Source organism: Gossypium arboreum, chromosome 3, assembly GCF_025698485.1.
Source record: "Gossypium arboreum isolate Shixiya-1 chromosome 3, ASM2569848v2, whole genome shotgun sequence".
Lineage (NCBI taxonomy): Eukaryota > Viridiplantae > Streptophyta > Magnoliopsida > Malvales > Malvaceae > Gossypium > Gossypium arboreum.
The window spans coordinates 27,283,550-27,299,461 of NC_069072.1; the positions used below are offsets into that span (position 1 = coordinate 27,283,550).

The 15,912-nt window shown below is 34.0% G+C and overlaps 1 pseudogene; it reads left to right on the top strand.

Moving 5' to 3' along the window:
- The window catches only part of LOC108475150 (multicopper oxidase LPR1-like), a 94,645-nt pseudogene that overhangs the window by 35,621 nt on the left and 43,112 nt on the right, over positions 1–15,912 (top strand).

A 15,912-nucleotide genomic window follows, 5' to 3' on the forward strand; every position in this document is an offset into this window, starting at 1 on the left:
TGTAGTATACATATACTAATTGATTAATATCTAAAATAAATTACCTAATATAATTTAAAAGGTAAGGATTAAAAATAATAATAAACCTAAATTAGAAATAAGTGCTTTAAATAGAGAATATCCCGTAAAAAAAATTATTTATTTCCATTTTTAGATAAAACCTTGTAATACAAAATCAGAATATGATATGATACATAAATATAACAGCAAAAAGTATACAAAAGAAATTCAATCGAGGGAAATTATATAAAGAGAATGAATTGTCATATCTTTATGAAGTTAACCCGCTAAGAAGGCATTCCTTTAAAAGCTTATATATTTTTCTCTCACTCACACATAACATTATTTCTATGTTTTGTGTTTGGTTTTAGTTTTGCTGAGGAGGATTATTGTGTTTTATGTCCTAGTTTTAACTCTCCTAGGAGAGCTCAGCGTTGAAGATAGGCTTTCGAATCCTTCAAAATTGGAGATGTTCATTAATGAGCTTCCAGATATGCTTAAAATCCAAGGTTTTTGCATGCTCAATACTTTCCCCGAACCTAACTCACTCACCATTGGCATGTTCCATAAGAAATTGGTAAACTATCTTTCTTTCTTCCAATCTTTTCCTTCTCTGTCTTAAAAGTTAAAACTAGCTATTTAGATATGAAATAGTTTTTTTCCCTGTATCCTAATTCATATTTTGTCTAACATGTTATTAGTTTAAGAAAAGAGGTAGAAATGGTTTAAGTCTCTCCTCTTCCAGTAGCCAAAAATAAGTGTGTTCCTCTATCTCCTTACCTTACCATCACATCACTATAGCAAGATAGGTTTTTAGCGGCATCGGCATTTTTTTGGCCTTATAAGCGCCGCTAAAACAATTTGCAACATTTTGATAAGCGCAGCAAAAAACACCACTAAATTTTGCAGCGTTTATGTGGGAAAACATCACTATAGAACATGATCTTTAGCGGCTTTTAGCGGTGTTTTTGTGAGAAGCGCCGTTAAAGATCATGTTCTATTTAGTAAAACGCCGTTAAAGATCATATTCTTTAGACAAGTATCTATAATTCTTTCTTGCAAAAGATCTGAAAACATCAGAATATAGAAATATTTCTAAAAAAGCATGGACATTACTGTGGGGTTAATAGGGAACAGAAAGTTTTAAGATAGCATGGAGTTCTAAAAAGTTAAAATAACATACTTTAGTTTCTTGTAAGCATGGGCATGATTAACCACAGTAGGTTCCCACATTTCACTTAATGGGTTTGGAATAAAAGCCAATGTTTTCTCAAGCCACGAAACAGCTTGATTATACTTGCAAGGTTTCCAAGGAAGGAAAATGTTGGTATAATAATTAAAACTAGATATATAACTTCAAAAGAACTTAACCTTCTGAAAGGAATACAAGCACATGATATATTTACATATATATGAAATGGAATCTTTACCAAAAAATGGCATACAATGAAATGACTATTTAAAACATAAAAACATGGTGCATAAGATAACTGTATACCAGGTAAACAAGTAATAGAAAAATATGTTTGGAAGAAAAACAAAAACTTACTAGTTTGTATTAATCTGTTGACAAAGTTCAATGGAATAATAGTAATAATAAATTTTAGACTGTTCCCTGGTTCTCATTTTCAAACATAGAAGTATCAACCTACTAAACTAAAAACAAGCTTCAACAAGTTTAAAAATCCAACTCTAAAATAATGTGCATTATCCTTATTCTTTCATATGATATGCAACAACTCCAAGCTCATTATATACAAGTGGATCTGCAAGACAAATTGCCTTTGCTTGCATGATAAACTGAAAAGCAATGCCCTTGTTAAAATTTTTAATCATGCCAGAAAATAATGATTTCTGAAGATACTAGGAAAAGATAATTGAAATGAAACAAAGACAAAAGAGATTATTATAAGCGAAGAAAACATAGGAAAACAACACAATCCACAACCAAAAGAAAAAAAAGCAATGATTAATAATTTATAAAGAAATTTTTCTTTAACCTTATCAATCATTATACTGATCTCTTTTGCAGCCAAATAAATGACCACCAATTTTTCTTAATTTAAGAAAAAAAGAGAGATTATCATTCATATAGAGTTTGTGTAACACCCTCACCCGTATCCAACGCCGGATAGGGCTTGAGGTATTACCGGATTTCACATTCATAGACATATTAAATCAAGTCACTAAGTAGTGCTCTAATTTAAAACTTTTCAAATATGTATATCATTTCCCTTAAACAGGCCTTCGAGACCTAAAACATACCTTGAGGTGGTGCGGGACAAAACCAAGAACGTTTGATAAACTTTGGGTACCTTGGAAATTTTCTTTCAACTTGAAGTGGTACACCCCTGTGTGACTTGGGACATGCCTGTGCAATCACCCCGTGTCTAAGACTTGAGCATTCTATTAAATTCACACGGCCAAGACACACGCCCGTTTGTCTAGCCCGTGTTCATTTAACAGACTTACCATTTTAAATACAAGGGACACACGACCATGCCACACGCCCACAGGTGTAGCCCGTGTGTCACACACGGCATAGGCACACGCCCATGTACCCAACTGTGTAGACCCTATTAGGCTATTTTCCAAGCCTATGGTCACCCCCTTTTAACACTTATACTTAATGAATATTAAAAAGAAGTAAAACATAATTATGCTCTCATAAATGATCTTTGCAAAACCTCATTGCATGGAAACATCATATCATTGGTTTCGTGTATGCTAGGTTATTTCCCATCTTGTATTTATGTGTTGTCATATCACTTTAATACATTCAAGATTGGCTCGTTCTTATGGCTCATTACGAATTGGAATTTAACCATCGCACATGATTATAAACTTGCATGGAAATTTTGTAAATCATAGCCTACTTCAAAACAAGCCGATCTCTATGGCCATAAACAAAAAGATAGATTTATCTTTACAAGCCTTCATTTGGAAAATCACATGACACATATAACAAAATACTCAAAAGACCTATACATGCCATTGAACAATTTAGAAATGTCTTTATACCAAAGCTAGTCTATTTGATAGTATGCTGACTCTCCAACCGTCTTCCAATCTTTACGAGTCCTCGAGCTCTATGAGAGACAGGGAAAAGAGAGGGGTAAGAATTTTCATGCTTAGTAAGCTCGAATAACCGAAAAGTAAACTTACCAAGTAATTAGCATGAAATCAAATTGGGCAATAAATTCAATGAACATAGGATGGCTTCCCTATCACTTACACTCAATCAATAAGTTAGTCACATAACAATGCACTATGAAAGTTATCTTAGATGAGCTCATCATTCAACATCTCATTTGTATATATATATGTCACATTAAACTCGTTGAGTTTCTAGGAAATCTCGATGGAATATTCATTTACCGTCAATTCATACAATGATCATTTCAGATATGCGCTCCTGCGAACCTCACATCTTATGGCGGGATTACCAGTCTAGGCTAAATCCCCCATTTTATGAACTCACAAGGTGATGTCAAGATTACCAATCCAGGCTAAATCTCTTATAATGACAAACACCTTTATTGAGCTCAGATCTGAATTACCAGTCCAGGCTAAATTTAGATCCTAATTGTATTACCCGTCTGGGCTAAATCCATAATGCACACATATTCTTTGGGAGGCTCGACCATTCAAAGGAACACCCGTCTAGGGTAGGTCCTTTTATAAATGAGATCAATAGATTACCCGTTCGGGCTAAATCCTTACTGCAACACATGCAGGACCTCATTACACATGTCAATCATGGTTTATCCATCGAATTCCCTTTTTAACCTCAACCGAGACATTTATTGTGACAGCCCAAAATTGGCCCTAGTCGAAATGTGGTTTCGGGACCACAAAATCGAGGCATAAAAATAATTTAATGTTCATTTTGATGCTTATGATATGTGTTAATTTGTGTGTGACATTTTTGATGATTTGATTTAGGATTATAAATGTGAATTTCACTAAAAAGGACCTAGTAGTAAACTTTGAAAATAGGATAGGGAAATGTGTGATGACTAGTTGATCATGCATGCAAAAATGAGGGTTTGCATGTCAAATTTCCTAAACTAAAGCCTAGTGGCCGCCATGACAAAGAATTATGGGCAAATAAATGTCATAAAACATGTTGGGTGAATGCTTGATGTTAGAAATAATAAAATAAAGAGCATGGACAAAGAAAGAAAAAAAAATGGTCTCATCCATGCCCCCCCTTGCCGTGAGTTGTGGAGAAAGAAAGAAGAATTTTTGTTCATCATTTTTCATTTCCTTTGGGCTGAAAATTCTAAGGAAGAAGGGGGAGTTTTTGCTTCATGTTTGGTTTGGAAGGGGATTAGGAAGAGATTTGGCTATACTTGCATCAAGATTAAGGTATGTTTGAGGTTGTGCCATGAGATTCATACATGTTTTTAGTTGCTAGCTTGATGTTCTTATTAGCCCATGGTTCAAATCTTTGTTATATCATGGGGATGGTATTTGGCCAAGGTGGATTTTGTGTTAATGCCATTGCATGTTAAATATGAAGCTTTCTAATGGTATATGTGATGGTGGATTGATGGCTCTTGGACTTTCTTTTTAGTATTTTTGAGTAAGACATTAAGTTCTTTGCTTAATCATGACCAAAATTATGGTGTTGTGATGTATTCGGTCATGGTATATCCATAAGTATGATTCATGCATGTTGCATGGTAGGTAAGATTTGAGCTTTGGATATGTGTTTATATTTGGATATAAACAACTTGAGATTCGGCCCTTGCACCTACATGAATATGTGTTTGCACATGATGAATTGGTATGACATATATACTATTTCAAGGTGTATATTTGCTTGTGATGATGTTTGGTTATGTAGTAAATGAGAGATGTGTATTGAGCTACAATATGTAATGCGTTAGTTAGTAAAATGTATGCTGTTTTTTTTGTGTGGTATTAAGTGTAAAATTGGCCTCAACATAGACATGCATATTCGGCCAAATGAAGTAGATTGGTGTGCATGTATTCGGTTAGAGGCAACCGTATTGAAGCCTTATCTTGGCTTAGATAATTGACTAAATGGGTAATAAGTGAGGATGGTTGCGAATATACAAACATACATATGCATGTGTAATTGAATTATGAATGTTTAGCAAGATGGTTAAACTAGTTGATTTATTGATTAAGCTCAAGGAGTTAAAGAAGGAGAATCAAGCAAGGGAAAGACGAAGGTCATCGAGTAGCCGACTTGGACTGTTTTACCCAACACAAGGTAAGTCACTAAGCATATATTTTGTATTGATTTGAATAGACATAATGTCTAAGTAATTATGCTGAAAGGAATGATGAATTTATATACATGTGTGTATGTGGTGATGGAAGTATTGAATGGAAGGAAAAGAGGTGAGATGTATTGAGTTGTTGATTTCGGCACTAAGTGTGCGGGTATAAACATTTGTGATCATGAGAATGGCACTAAGTGTGCGGGTTTAAAACTTGTACAGCACTAAGTGTGCGAGTTTGATCATGTAGCACTAAGTGTGCGAGTTGATTATATAGCACTAAGTGTGCGGACTCACTATATGCTTTTGAATCACTATTGACTTTGAGTGTGCGACACTATTGAGTTGATCACGGACAGCGGATCGGGTAAGTACCTTGAGTTCATGGCTAATAGGTGCTATGTTTATATTTGGGGTCGAGCTTGGTAAGTTTGAACCTATGTGACAATGTAAATTGAAGTCACGTACATAAGAATTATCGCGGAATGAGTGAAAGGTCATGTAGATGTATGATTGAATCGAAAGGTCTAAGGAACTATGGTATAGTTCGGTTTGAATGGAGTAATTAGCCTCGTTCCATTTTGTTTCCTCTTGCGATAATGTTATTAATGGTTGTTAGTGCATTGCTTATGACTTACTGAGTTATATACTCATTCGGTGTTTGCTTGTCACCTATTTTAGGTTTCTTGGACTCAACTTTTTGCGTATTCGGGACCGTCATCGAAGTCATCACACCGGCTAACAACTTTTGGTATTTTCTTCTTAGTTGGTCTTGGAGTACATTTCGGCATGTATAGGCTATTATGTTGTGTTTGAACTTGGTATGTAAAATTTTGAATAGCCATGCGAAAATGGCTTATAAATGTTTTGAGCATAATGTTATAATCATTTGGTATGTATATGCTCATTAAGAAGCATGGAAATGTTTGGCAATGACCAGCCATTAGAATGGGTCATCATGATTATATTTTGGACTATATATGTAAAAGGGGTGGTTGAATCATAGAAACTATGTGTTAGAGAAAGTCTACCCTAGAAATATATACTGGCAGCAACAGTGACGTGGATGTGAAAAATCACTAAAAATAGTAGGAATGGAATTAAATAGTGAATAAATTATGTAAATGAACCTTGATGAATCCATTTTCATATGGAAGAAACGAAACGGTCATATGAGTTGTATGTTAAAAGATATTTGGGTTTTCGTGAAACAGGGCCAGAACAGTTTCTGGATTCCCCGTTCCGACTTTGAAAATTCACTATAAATTAACAAGAGGTAATTAGGAGTCATACCATATATGTATAAATTCCTCTTTGAGTCTAGTTTCTATATAAACAAACTGCATCAGTATTGAAGCACTGCACAGGGAGTTATTCTAGTTGTAATGCATGAAGGTCAGTGTAGTCGACCCCTGTAACATGGGAGACTTTAACTAATAAACTGTACTAATTGGCTTGACCAAAAATTCTAGAAAAAAATCTGTAGATGGACATATGAGTCTAGTTTCAGGGAAAAATTACGAAACTGATTTTCGAGTTGTAAAACTCAAGTTATGATTTTTGAAGCGACTAGTACACAGATTGGCAGCTTGTCTGGGAAATTCTCAATAAGTGGTTTGAAGTCTGTTAACACCTCGTGTTCGACTCCGGCGACGGTCTCGGGTTCGGGGTGTTACAATTATCATAATTTATACTTAAACATGCATTTCATAGAATTTCATGTTATTAATAGATACAATCATCATGCATTCATAAATCGTATAATTAGGCACATTGAGTTTTCCCTACTAAGGTTTTAACGAGGCACGTTATCTACCAATGGACATCCAAAGGGGAGTGTTATGAATATTTTATAAAGTGGATGTCCATTAAGATCAAGATAAGTTTTGTTGCATTTTAAATTCTAATAACTATTAGAATTAGATCTCTACTTCATTTATACTTCTTATGCCTATAAATAGAGACTTTAAAGAAGCATTGTGATCATCCCATTGATCAATAAAATACATTCTCTATTGCTTCTCATATTTTCTTTGTTTTTTATTCTCTCTATCTTTATTTATTTTATAACATAAAGTAAATTATTTAATGCCAATAACCTCTTGGTACACCCTCTCTCAATTATATATAAAAAAATCTAATATAATTTAAAAGCTAAGAAGTAAAAGGGGGGAGAGATCCACTTACATCGATATAAATTTTAAATGGCTTGACATTTTTAAATCAATCCGATAACTCTATCATATGGATCTAAAATATTCTCGATTTAATATATATTTAATAGTTGAAAGTTTTTCACCGAAAATAAATAGTTAGAAATTTTTAATTTATGCAAAACTTGACATGCATCATCTACTTGATTGGAGTATAAAATATAATAGTTGAATTATTAAAATAGTAAACCTATAAAAAGTTAGGTGTAAAACTACTTTAGTTTTGCACCGATATAAGTGCACCTTTCCTCTTAAAAGAGTAATAAATCTAAATTGGAAATAAGTGTTCGAGAATGCCATGTGTTAAGAAATTGTAATGCGAACATTTTTGTTTACTATATGATGTAATTATTTTAAAAGAAATAAAAATGTAAATTTAAATTAACATAAAAATATATAATACATCTTAGTAGTATATAAAATATATGTTTTATTATGAAGTTTGAAAAACAATAACACTAAAATTAATTTTTAAAATTTTTTATAAATTGTAGTATACATATACTAATTGATTAATATCTAAAATAAATTACCTAATATAATTTAAAAGGTAAGGATTAAAAATAATAATAAACCTAAATTAGAAATAAGTGCTTTAAATAGAGAATATCCCGTAAAAAAATTGTTTATTTCCATTTTTAGATAAAACCTTGTAATACAAAATCGAATATGATATGATACATAAATATAACAGCAAAAAGTATACAAAAGAAATTCAATCGAGGGAAATTATATAAAGAGAATGAATTGTCATATCTTTATGAAGTTAACCCGCTAAGAAGGCATTCCTTTAAAAGCTTATATATTTTTCTCTCACTCACACATAACATTATTTCTATGTTTTGTGTTTGGTTTTAGTTTTGCTGAGGAGGATTATTGTGTTTTATGTCCTAGTTTTAACTCTCCTAGGAGAGCTCAACGTTGAAGATTGGCTTTCGAATCTTTCAAAATTGGAGATGTTCATTAATGAGCTTCCAGATATGCTTAAAATCCAAGGTTTTTGCATGCTCAATACTTTCCCCGAACCTAACTCACTCACCATTGGCATGTTCCATAAGAAATTGGTAAACTATCTTTCTTTCTTCCAATCTTTTCCTTCTCTGTCTTAAAAGTTAAAACTAGCTATTTAGATATGAAATAGTTTTTTTCCCTGTATCCTAATTCATATTTTGTCTAACATGTTATTAGTTTAAGAAAAGAGGTAGAAATGGTTTAAGTCTCTCCTCTTCCGTAGCCAAAAATAAGTGTGTTCCTCTATCTCCTTACCTTACCATCACATCACTATAGCAAGATAGGTTTTAGCGGCATCGGCATTTTTTGGCCTTATAAGCGCCGCTAAAACAATTTGCAACATTTTGATAAGCGCAGCAAAAAACACCACTAAATTTTGCAGCGTTTATGTGGGAAAACATCGCTATAGAACATGATCTTTAGCGGCTTTTAGCGGTGTTTTTGTGAGAAGCGCCGTTAAAGATCATGTTCTATTTAGTAAAACGCCGTTAAAGATCATATTCTTTAGACAAGTATCTATAATTCTTTCTTGCAAAAGATCTGAAAACATCAGAATATAGAAATATTTCTAAAAAAGCATGGACATTCTTGTGGGGTTAATAGGGAATGAAAGTTTTAAGATAGCATGGAGTTCTAAAAAGTTAAAATAACATACTTTAGTTTCTTGTAAGCATGGGCATGATTAACCACAGTAGGTTCCCACATTTCACTTAATGGGTTTGGAATAAGAGCCAATGTTTTCTCAAGCCACGAAACAGCTTGATTATACTTGCAAGGTTTCCAAGGAAGGAAAATGTTGGTATAATAATTAAAACTAGATATATAACTTCAAAAGAACTTAACCTTCCGAAAGGAATACAAGCACATGATATATTTACATATATATGAAATGGAATCTTTACCAAAAATGGCATACAATGAAATGACTATTTAAAACATAAAAACATGGTGCATAAGATAACTGTATACCAGGTAAACAAGTAATAGAAAAATATGTTTGGAAGAAAACAAAAACTTACTAGTTTGTATTAATCATTGACAAAGTTCAATGGAATAATAGTAATAATAAATTTTAGACATTCCACGGTTCTCATTTTCAAACATAGAAGTATCAACCTACTAAACTAAAAACAAGCTTCAACAAGTTTAAAATCCAACTCTAAAATAATGTGCATTATCCTTATTCTTTCATATGATATGCAACAACTCCAAGCTCATTATATACAAGTGGATCGCAAGACAAATTGCCTTTGCTTGCATGATAAACCTGAAAAGCAATGCCCTTGTTAAAATTTTTAATCATGCCGGAAAATAATGATTTCTGAAGATACTAGGAAAAGATAATTGAAATGAAACAAAGACAAAAGAGATTATTATAAGCGAAGAAAACATAGGAAAACAACACAATCCACAACCAAAAGAAAAAAAAGCAATGATTAATAATTTATAAAGAAATTTTTCTTTAACCTTATCAATCATTATACTGATCTCTTTTGCAGCCAAATAAATGACCACCAATTTTTCTTAATTTAAGAAAAAAAGGAGAGATTATCATTCATATAGAGTTTGTGTAACACCCCTCACCCGTATCCAACGCCGGGATAGGGCTTGAGGTATTACCGGGATTTCACATTCATAGACATATTAAATCAAGTCACTAAGTAGTGCTCTAATTTAAAACTTTTCAAATATGTATATCATTTCCCTTAAACAGGCCTTCGAGACCTAAAACATACCTTGAGGTGGTGCGGGACAAAACCAAGAACGTTTGATAAACTTTGGGTACCTTGGAAATTTTCTTTCAACTTGAAGTGGTACACCCCTGTGTGAATTGGGACATGCCTGTGCAATCACCCCGTGTCTAAGACTTGAGCATTCTATTAAATTCACACGGCCAAGACACACGCCCGTTTGTCTAGCCCGTGTTCATTTAACAGACTTACCATTTTAAATGCAAGGGACACACGACCATGCCACACGCCCACAGTGTGTAGCCCGTGTGTCACACACAGCATAGGCACACGCCCATGTACCCAACTGTAGACCCTATTAGGCTATTTTCCAAGCCTATGGTCACCCCTTTAACACTTATACTTAATGAATATTAAAAGAAGTAAAACATAATTATGCTCTCATAAATGATCTTTGCAAAACCTCATTGCATGGAAACATCATATCATTGGTTTCGTGTATGCTAGGTTATTTCCCATCTTGTATTTATGTGTTGTCATATCACTTTAATACATTCAAGATTGGCTCGTTCTTATGGCTCATTACGAATTGGAATTTAACCATCGCACATGATTATAAACTTGCATGGAAATTTTGTAAATCATAGCCTACTTCAAAACAAGCCGATCTCTATGGCCATAAACAAAAAGATAGATTTATCTTTACAAGCCTTCATTTGGAAAATCACATGACACATATAACAAAATACTCAAAAGACCTATACATGCCATTGAACAATTTAGAAATGTCTTTATACCAAAGCTAGTCTATTTGATAGTATGCTGACTCTCCAACCGTCTTCCAATCTTTACGAGTCCTCGAGCTCTATGAGAGACAGGAAAAGAGAGGGTAAGAATTTTCATGCTTAGTAAGCTCGAATAACCGAAAAGTAAACTTACCAAGTAATTAGCATGAAATCAAATTGGGCAATAAATTCAATGAACATAGGATGGCTTCCCTATCACTTACACTCAATCAATAAGTTAGTCACATAACAATGCACTATGAAAGTTATCTTAGATGAGCTCATCATTCAACATCTCATTTGTATATATATATGTCACATTAAACTCGTTGAGTTTCTAGGAAATCTCGATGGAATATTCATTTACCGTCAATTCATACAATGATCATTTCAGATATGCGCTCCTGCGAACCTCACATCTTATGGCGGGATTACCAGTCCAGGCTAAATCCCCCATTTTATGAACTCACAAGGTGATGTCAAGATTACCAATCCAGGCTAAATCCCTTATAATGACAAACACCTTTATTGAGCTCAGATCTGAATTACCAGTCCAGGCTAAATTTAGATCCTAATTGTATTACCCGTCTGGGCTAAATCCATAATGCACACATATTCTTTGGGAGGCTCGACCATTCAAAGGAACACCCGTCTAGGGTAGGTCCTTTTATAAATGAGATCAATAGATTACCCGTTCGGGCTAAATCCTTACTGCAACACATGCAGGACCTCATTACACATGTCAATCATGGTTTATCCATCGAATTCCCTTTTTAACCTCAACCGAGACATTTATTGTGACAGCCCAAAATTGGCCCTAGTCGAAATGTGGTTTCGGGACCACAAAATCGAGGCATAAAAATAATTTAATGTTCATTTTGATGCTTATGATATGTGTTAATTTGTGTGTGACATTTTTGATGATTTGATTTAGGATTATAAATGTGAATTTCACTAAAAAGGACCTAGTAGTAAACTTTGAAAATAGGATAGGGAAATGTGTGATGACTAGTTGATCATGCATGCAAAAATGAGGGGTTTGCATGTCAAATTTCCCTAAACTAAAGCCTAGTGGCCGGCCATGAAAAAGAATTATGGGCAAATAAATGTCATAAAACATGTTGGGTGAATGCTTGATGTTAGAAATAATAAAATAAAGAGCATGGACAAAGAAAGAAAAAAAAATGGTCTCATCCATGCCCCCCCTTGCCGTGAGTTGTGGAGAAAGAAAGAAGAATTTTTGTTCATCATTTTTCATTTCCTTTGGGCTGAAAATTCTAAGGAAGAAGGGGGAGTTTTTGCTTCATGTTTGGTTTGGAAGGGGATTAGGAAGAGATTTGGCTATACTTGCATCAAGATTAAGGTATGTTTGAGGTTGTGCCATGAGATTCATACATGTTTTTAGTTGCTAGCTTGATGTTCTTATTAGCCCATGGTTCAAATCTTTGTTATATCATGGGGATGGTATTTGGCCAAGGTGGATTTTGTGTTAATGCCATTGCATGTTAAATATGAAGCTTTCTAATGGTATATGTGATGGTGGATTGATGGCTCTTGGACTTTCTTTTTAGTATTTTGAGTAAGACATTAAGTTCTTTGCTTAATCATGACCAAAATTATGGTGTTGTGATGTATTCGGTCATGGTATATCCATAAGTATGATTCATGCATGTTGCATGGTAGGTAAGATTTGAGCTTTGGATATGTGTTTATATTTGGATATAAACAACTTGAGATTCGCCCTTGCACCTACATGAATATGTGTTTGCACATGATGAATTGGTATGACATATATACTATTTCAAGGTGTATATTTGCTTGTGATGATGTTTCGGTTATGTAGTAAATGAGAGATGTGTATTGAGCTACAATATGTAATCGTTAGTTAGTAAAATGTATGCTGTTTTTTTTGTGTGGTATTAAGTGTAAAATTGGCCTCAACATAGACATGCATATTCGGCCAAATGAAGTAGATTGGTGTGCATGTATTCGGTTAGAGGCAACCGTATTGAAGCCTTATCTTGGCTTAGATAATTGACTAAATGGGTAATAAGTGAGGATGGTTGCCGAATATACAAACATACATATGCATGTGTAATTGAATTATGAATGTTTAGCAAGATGGTTAAACTAGTTGATTTATTGATTAAGCTCAAGGAGTTAAAGAAGGAGAATCAAGCAAGGGAAAGACGAAGGTCATCGAGTAGCCGACTTGGACTGTTTTACCCAACACAAGGTAAGTCACTAAGCATATATTTTGTATTGATTTGAATAGACATAATGTCTAAGTAATTATGCTGAAAGGAATGATGAATTTATATACATGTGTGTATGTGGTGATGGAAGTATTGAATGGAAGGAAAAGAGGTGAGATGTATTGAGTTGTTGATTTCGGCACTAAGTGTGCGGGTATAAACATTTGTGATCATGAGAATGGCACTAAGTGTGCGGGTTTAAAACTTGTACAGCACTAAGTGTGCGAGTTTGATCATGTAGCACTAAGTGTGCGAGTTGATTATATAGCACTAAGTGTGCGGACTCACTATATGCTTTTGAATCACTATTGACACTGAGTGTGCGACACTATTGAGTTGATCACGGACAGCGGATCGGGTAAGTACCTTGAGTTCATGGCTAATAGGTGCTATGTTTATATTTGGGGTCGAGCTTGGTAAGTTTGAACCTATGTGACAATGTAAATTGAAGTCACGTACATAAGAATTATCGCGGAATGAGTGAAAGGTCATGTAGATGTATGATTGAATCGAAAGGTCTAAGGAACTATGGTATAGTTCGGTTTGAATGGAGTAATTAGCCTCGTTCCATTTTGTTTCCTCTTGCGATAATGTTATTAATGGTTGTTAGTGCATTGCTTATGACTTACTGAGTTATATACTCATTCGGTGTTTGCTTGTCACCTATTTTAGGTTTCTTGGACTCAACTTTTTGCGTATTCGGGACCGTCATCGAAGTCATCACACCGGCTAACAACTTTTGGTATTTTCTTCTTAGTTGGTCTTGGAGTACATTTCGCATGTATAGGCTATTATGTTGTGTTTGAACTTGGTATGTAAAATTTTGAATAGCCATGCGAAAATGGCTTATAAATGTTTTGAGCATAATGTTATAATCATTTGGTATGTATATGCTCATTAAGAAGCATGGAAATGTTTGGCAATGACCAGCCATTAGAATGGGTCATCATGATTATATTTTGGACTATATATGTAAAAGGGGTGGTTGAATCATAGAAACTATGTGTTAGAGAAAGTCTACCCTAGAAATATATACTGGCAGCAACAGTGACGTGGATGTGAAAAATCACTAAAAATAGTAGGAATGGAATTAAATAGTGAATAAATTATGTAAATGAACCTTGATGAATCCATTTTCATATGGAAGAAACGAAACGGTCATATGAGTTGTATGTTAAAAGATATTTGGGTTTTCGTGAAACAGGGCCAGAACAGTTTCTGGATTCCCCGTTCCGACTTTGAAAATTCACTATAAATTAACAAGAGGTAATTAGGAGTCATACCATATATGTATAAATTCCTCTTTGAGTCTAGTTTCTATATAAACAAACTGCATCAGTATTGAAGCACTGCACAGGAGTTATTCTAGTTGTAATGCATGAAGGTCAGTGTAGTCGACCCCTGTAACATGGGAGACTTTAACTAATAAACTGTACTAATTGGCTCGACCAAAAATTCTAGAAAAAAATCTGTAGATGGACATATGAGTCTAGTTTCAGGGAAAAATTACGAAACTGATTTTCGAGTTGTAAAACTCAAGTTATGATTTTTGAAGCGACTAGTACACAGATTGGCAGCTTGTCGGGAAATTCTCAATAAGTGGTTTGAAGTCATTAACACCTCGTGTTCGACTCGTGACGGTCTCGGGTTCGGGTGTTACAATTATCATAATTTATACTTAAACATGCATTTCATAGAATTTCATGTTATTAATAGATACAATCATCATGCATTCATAAATCGTATAATTAGGCACATTGAGTGTTTACTATAAGTTATCTGAACTTACTTGGTGTTCGTTTTGGTGTCGTGTTTCGGTTATTCTGAAACCTTTCGTTTTCCTCGATCGACCTCCGAAATTTGTTCCTCGAGGTCTATAACAATAAAAATAGATCATTAACACTCCACATTATAAATTTCAAGTCTAAATTCCACCCCTGTTCCAAATGATCGTTATGCCCCTAACCTTTCACATTTTTACGATTTAGTCCTTACGCTCGTATAGTGACACGCATGAAATTTCTACCTTACTCAAGCCTAGCCGAACACTTTTCCCTCTTATGGAAGCCCACATTTTCCATTATTTTCACATTTCTACCACACATTTTACAACTTTTGCAAAAAGGTCCCTTTAGGGGTTTTTCATGAAAATCACCTAGGAAAAGTTGTTTAACACACCTTAAACTTTCATATTCCTCTATAAAACATCAAAATACAAGTAAATCATGCATGGGTAAATTTTTAAACATGAACCCTAGCATGAAATATGGGTAGAAATGGAGAGAGTAAGCTATTGGGATCTCAAAATTACAAAGAACATTAAAAACGGGGCTTGGGAGACTTACTAATGAGCTTGAAAAGCTTGGAAACCCTATCTATGGTGGCTTAGGAATTTTGGATGGACAAGGGAGAAGAATGGCTTATTTTTGCCTTCTTTTTCTTATTTTATTTCATTAATATGCCAAATGACCAAAATGCCCTCAAGCCCTTTCTTTGAAATTTCATCCATGCAAGCTCATTTTTGTCCAAAAACTTAGAAATTGGGAAATTTTCTCCCCAAGACCTTTTATTTTATAATATAAAGCAATTTCATGCAAATTGCTTCTATAATCCAAGTTTTTCAATTTATTCAATTTAGTCCCTAATTTTTCAATTGGGCACTTACTCAAAGAATTTCTTCATGAAATTTTAACACATGCATA